The sequence below is a fragment of the Engraulis encrasicolus genome, chromosome 10 (genome assembly GCF_034702125.1).
Source record: "Engraulis encrasicolus isolate BLACKSEA-1 chromosome 10, IST_EnEncr_1.0, whole genome shotgun sequence".
NCBI lineage: Eukaryota > Metazoa > Chordata > Actinopteri > Clupeiformes > Engraulidae > Engraulis > Engraulis encrasicolus.
Window position 1 is genome coordinate 49,468,679 of NC_085866.1, and position 6,067 is coordinate 49,474,745.

At 41.4% G+C, this 6,067-nt stretch overlaps 1 long non-coding RNA gene across 1 annotated transcript; it reads right to left on the bottom strand.

Annotated features, from left to right (window-relative positions):
* Window positions 1-2,497: 2,497 nt before the first annotated feature.
* On the bottom strand, window positions 2,498-4,295 carry LOC134456294 (uncharacterized). Its single transcript, XR_010036299.1, has 4 exons — window positions 4,040-4,295; window positions 3,541-3,630; window positions 2,975-3,079; window positions 2,498-2,525 (listed from the first exon to the last, which is right to left on the bottom strand). It is a non-coding gene; the product is annotated as an uncharacterized LOC134456294 (long non-coding RNA).
* Window positions 4,296-6,067: the final 1,772 nt, after the last annotated feature.

Here is a 6,067-nt window from a genome sequence, read left to right on the forward strand (position 1 = left end):
TTTTGTGGAGTTAGAAACTGGAATGTCAAAATGTACCCTTTTTTAGATTTAGAAGGATTGTGATCCGGATCACCACCAAAATTTAATCACATGTTCCCTTTTCCAGTACCTACAACTCCACTAAGTTTCATCAAAATCCGTTCATAACTTTTTGAGTTATTCTGCTGAAAGACAAACAGTCAGACAGACAGAAAAACCAACGTGCCCGAAAACATAAACTCCGTGGCGGGGGTAAAAATGAATCCAGCAGTGTGTGCCTTTGGGAGTCCCTGGTAAGACGTACATTGCAGGAATCAATGATGTTATGTTTAGCTATATTATATTGCTACCTGTACCTGTACATCTTAACTTAAATGTTTCATTGGGGTTTTTTATGAGAGCTGGACTGTGCAGAATTGTGTGAGACTTAAAATAGCCAGGTAGTTTCCTTCCACTCAGTTTCCACATCTTGTCATCATGATAAAATAAGCAGTAATTTCCTGCTTTAACCATATTGGGGCCACTTATCTTAACACCCCACCCCCACCCCCATTTCCAGTTCTGTTTTTTTTGCCAGTATTTCAATTGCAGATAGCTCTAGGTTGTTTTATATTCAACTTGTGTGTCGAGTGTGCTCTGGAAGCAACTACATCTATGAGTACACTGAGGGAATGAGTCTAGAAGAAATCTCATCGGTCCAGCCAGGTACACAGAACGGCAGGCGGACCAGAGAGGGAAACCCAGAGGCTGGTCCAGCACCACCCCTGCCACCAGGACACCCCATGCCAACAGCAGAGAAACGCTGCAGATGGATTGCTGTGTGTCTGGGGATGCTGTGCACTCTGCTGCTTGTGCTCTCCATATGACAGGCTACCGACAGAGGGCTGAAAGAGACCAGCTGCTGACCAACCACAGCAACCTCCTCAAGGATCTGCTAAGGCCCAGATGTCTTACTGGATGGGTGATGTTTGGGTCCAGCTGTTACCACAACGACCAAACATTCAGATTTTGGTCTAGGGGCAGGAGATACTGCCAGCTGTTTGGGGGCGACCTGGTACTCATTAAGACCCCAGAGAAGCAGCATTTTCTACACGAACAGAACTAAGATGGCTGGATTGGAATGCGGAAGAGCGGGAACGGGAGTTGGGCGTGGCTTGATGACACTCCAGTCTCAACCTTCTACTGGCGCCCTGGTCAGCAAGCCAACAATGGTTCTAAATGTGCGTTAAACACATCCAAATGGGAATTATCAAACAAGACTTCACAGCAAGAAAAGGGGGATTTGTGACAATGAACTCGTCCCTAATCGTCTACGGAATTGCCTAACTTTCGTCTGATTTTGAGCACTTGAGAGAATGCGAAACTAATAGTTTTGATGACACTTAAATCGCCCGGAAGTGAATCAGAGCCGCGGACAGGTCTCACAGCAGGGTGTTAATGGCCCAACGATTACCACATGAAAGGCAATGACAGCCAGCCCGGAACGCGGACTAGCCTTGCTCTTATTGGACGAAAAACACACGTGACTCAAAGTAAAAGAGCTGCGCTATTGGTTAGCAGGGTCGGCAGCTACGACCTTCTATTGGTCACGTTGGATTAATTTATGCAGTAGGTCCGTATAATTATGCAAAAATTATTATTACTAATATACCTAGGTTGATTTTACTTTGTATATTCACATCATTATATTCACATCATTATAGGCTGCACTGTGATGGGGCTTTAGCATGCATGATGTGAATTTATTGATAAAATGAAAATGAATGAAATGAAAATGATTTTTTAACACTTTTAATATCACACCAAACAATGTACACACACTTTGACAGGAACCATGCAACCATCATAAAAATAAATAATTTAAAACTACACACATACCCTGCAAACAATATACTCTATATGCAGTGATGTATACAGCACTCAGGTCACAAATGTACAACTCAGAAACATTTCATTACCGACAGGTTAGGTTTGGGGATGGTTTTGGGAAGGGCACAATTCATAAAACTCAGAAACATACAATGCTTTTTCAAAAAAGGGTTCTATGTTCCCCGCTGCATCCAAGTGGACTGCTGCCACATTGCTAAGAGCAGGTTGTTGTTACACCTATGACAGGTTAGGTTTAAGGATAGTTTTAGTCAGGGAACATACAAAAATGGATTTGAGTAAAAGTTGTCAATTCATAGTAAATACGTGGTAAATATGAAAGTAAGAGGAAAAATAGTACAGGTACTGCATTTTAGTACAGACTATACAGGTATGTACAATATTATAAACATTGCTGTTGATTTCATGTTCTTCAGCCGCCAATCATGCCAGCAGGGTCTACTGAAGGTCTCTGGTCGCTGTGTCCTCGTCATACTGCAACAGGCACTCAGTCTCACTTCTGGGAGCTGTAGAAACAACAAATAAATAAATACTTCGCCATGCACCTCATATTGACATAGCAAATATATCAATAAGCAAGTCATATTGAGCCCAACAGGGATAATCTTACACTATTTCAGTCTTCTATCGTCTCATGCACTATGTCTCCCTGCCAGGATCTGTAGGATGTGAGAAAATAAATCAAAACATAGCAATGCACAGCATTGACAACTTATCTATAAAGTAGCACAAGTCATATTGCCAATGTAGGCCAGGGGTGGGGAACCTATGTCTTGAGGGCCGTTTGCGACCCTTGAGGCCGTTTTATCTGGCCCCTGATATAATTTTGATGTTATTCAGCTTCACATGAAATATGACATATTTTGTAAAGGAATCTTAGAAAATACATTTGCAATACAATTAAATTATATTCAGGGAACCTGAAGAAGGTGGTGTTTGTTTAAATGTGGCTGCCTTCAATATAGGCCTAAAAGTGAAAGGGAAAATCCTGGTTTGTGTTCATAGTACGGCCCTTGGAGGGCTTTTACGGCCCCTCGGATGAATTTGAAGTGGCCCTTCGAATGAGAAATGTTCCCTAACCTTGACGTAGGCTATAGGTTAAGCTTACCCTCTTTCACTCTTCTGTGGTGAGACTGTGCCCATTTCGGGTTGACCTCCACACGCGTCTGTAGCACAGCACACAGGATTGCAGGACACAGCATCCTGCAGGACACTACAAAAAACAAGGGGAACGAATAAATGACCTGTCCAGTTCTATAAAAAAGAAAAGAAAATTGATGCAGTGCCAGAGCTGTGGTAAAAGTAACCTTGGGTAAATCATCTATGACTAGGGTGTGTGTGTGTGTGTGTGTGTGTGTGTGTTCATCTAGGACTAGGGTGTGTTTGTGTGTGTGTGTGTGGTAAATCCAGTGTTCACATTATTCAGATATGAGAATTAATTCATTAATTTTAACTGATATCACCACATACCGATATCAGTGCCATTTCACCCTGCACACTGGACCTGGGTCTATTGGAGCTCTCTGATCAGGGTGTCCTCGTCATACTGCAGCAGGCACCCTGTTGTTTCTACAGCTCCTAGAAGCGAGACAAATAAATTAAATACTTCGCCATATTGACATAGCAAATGTATCAATGAGCAAGTCATATTGGTCACAAAGAAGTTAATCTTACATTCTTTCAGTCTTCTATGGCGAGACTGCTCCTCATAAGAGCAGTTAGGCCTTCAAGTTACTCGTCTTCGCCATATTATGAGACAGCAGCCTGTGAAGACATGGTAAATAGAATAACCCATTAACCTTGGGTCCTAATGTAATACATGGACATAAACTAGCCTACATTATTTAGACAATGTCAGTAGACCTCCACGTGAAACAATAAGAAAAAGTGCAACAAGTGCTGTTTTGAGGACCCATACTTTTTAAGGACACGTTGCCTACTGTTATAAATGCCAGGGTATTTCACATTGATTTCGGGGTGGCGTGCTCTATTAACTTGACCACTCTGGTCGACATTGAGCTCGCGCTGATACATTGAGCTCTCGTTACTGAGAGCTGCCGCCAGAACTACTCACGGTTAGCTTTCATAATATAGAACGCAACAAGGAAGAATCGGTCGGTTTGCTGAAAGGGCAAGGTGTTTCAAAGTAGCATGGAACTAAATTATATCCCACCTTTGACTTGATTTCACGCAGGTGGGTCTTGGAACCCCTGTGTGACTGCCTAGGTTTCAGGATAGAGAAAGTAAAACAAAAATCATTGAGTAACATCGATGCGGGACAAATTGTAGCTTTTGTAGACTACGTCGCTACTTGAGGAAAAATAGCTTAACTACAGGGACGTTACTCGATACATAGTAGTGACGCTACGACCAAGCTACTAGGGAATGTAATTAAACTAGTCGCCTTCGCTACTGCCCAGCACTGAAAACCAACATACCCAGACGGCACACCAGTCTTGCCAACGTCGTCTAGATGCATTTTTGCCGCTGTAAAATACATTGGCAAGACGTCTAAGCGTTGGTTCATCAGCGAAATGCCGGGCAGACGTGAAAAATGAGCAGTGCCCAGCATCTAGTTGATGAGCTAACGCAATAGCATGCTAACGGTATCCTTTGTCTATCTTTAGGCAGGGGAAAGGCAACTGAGAACGAGCAATGTCAAACAATTTACCATCAACAAGTTTACTTAACATATTCACTGTTTCACCACTGCATTTTGTCATTACGATGCTCGCAAGTCATCAGAATTGACTAGCGTACAGCAGCAACTAGAGTAGTCATGTATTGAGGGGACTTGAGCTACCAGCTATGTAAACCGGCTGTGCTACAACTTATCAATGGCGGATCTGTGTTCAGAGGAGCTATTCAATCCATCTTGAGTACTGAAACTTTAAACCACAGTTGAGTAAAATGTACTTACATGTATGTGAAGCCCATTTTCCGTTGGTATGTGAGGAACTTTTCCCCCATATCGCCAAGAAACTTGTAACAGTGAAACCACACAGACAGCGCGTGGTTCTGTTCAATCAGGAAGGTGTTGTTGACCGCGGTTGATGGCTTCTTTGTGGCTTGTGTGTGGAATTCGCATTGTGCGAATGAGTTTTACTGCCACCTAAAGGCTTGGTGTAGAACTAATTTAACCAGAGATGGTCTATTTTGAACTTCCTTGAACAATCCTTGCTTAACTTCAGAATACCATTTAAAAACCAGCGTGGCCAAGCACATTGATGTTTTTCCTCAAAAGCAGGGGTGAGGAACCTTTTTAATTCGAAGGGTCACTTCAAAATGTATGTCCAAGAAAGATCATTCAGATGATTCTATTCTGATAGCCTATTCTGTAGGTTCATTTAAATGTTTATAGCACCGATCGAATTGTTTGATCAACTTCATTTCTGAGCTTATAGCCTGTATCATAATAAAATGTACTGACAGCAAAGCTGTGGCTAGTAGAAAGGTTTAATGCAGGGGTGGGGAACCCACATAAAATTCCCCATAAAATTTAGGCCTATATAGACACCTTTAGGCCTATATAGACATATAGACACCTTTAAAGGTAGACACCTTTAAAACAGTCCCCACCTTTTCTAGGTCCCCTGAATATAACTTAATTGCATTGGAAATGTAATTTCTAAGATTCCTTTGGCCTGCAAAATATGTCATAGGCCTATTTCATGTGAAGTTGCAAGGGACATTCCAGGATTTTGGTACATTTCAGGGGTGAACATTTCTGAAAATTTGATCTTCAATTTGATATTTTTTGGTCATATATTTATTAACTACAGGTAATATACTATCAAAAAGTTTGATTCGTCAAGCTCAGGTATCAAATATTTTTTTCAATGTAATAATCAATGTAATAAAAATACAACAGTAACAGGGTTGCGAGGAACAGGGTTGCAAATCTAGGCTAAGTTGTGGTTTACCCCAGGAACAGGTGCTAACTGTAAAATTAATCTATGTGTACAAGATCAAGGACAAACATGGTTATATAAATATATAAAGTAAATTTTGACTCTACTCAATGTTAGTCTTACAATATGAGTAACAGGGTTGCGTTCACTGAGTGACACACACAACTTGGACAAACATATTTGGGGAAAAAACCTAAACAATGTTAGAGAATTCACCCTTGGTCTTGCCATGTGGGCAGAAAATGTCCTTGTAATGAAACTTCCTTTGTGACAGTAGGCAAATGTTTTTA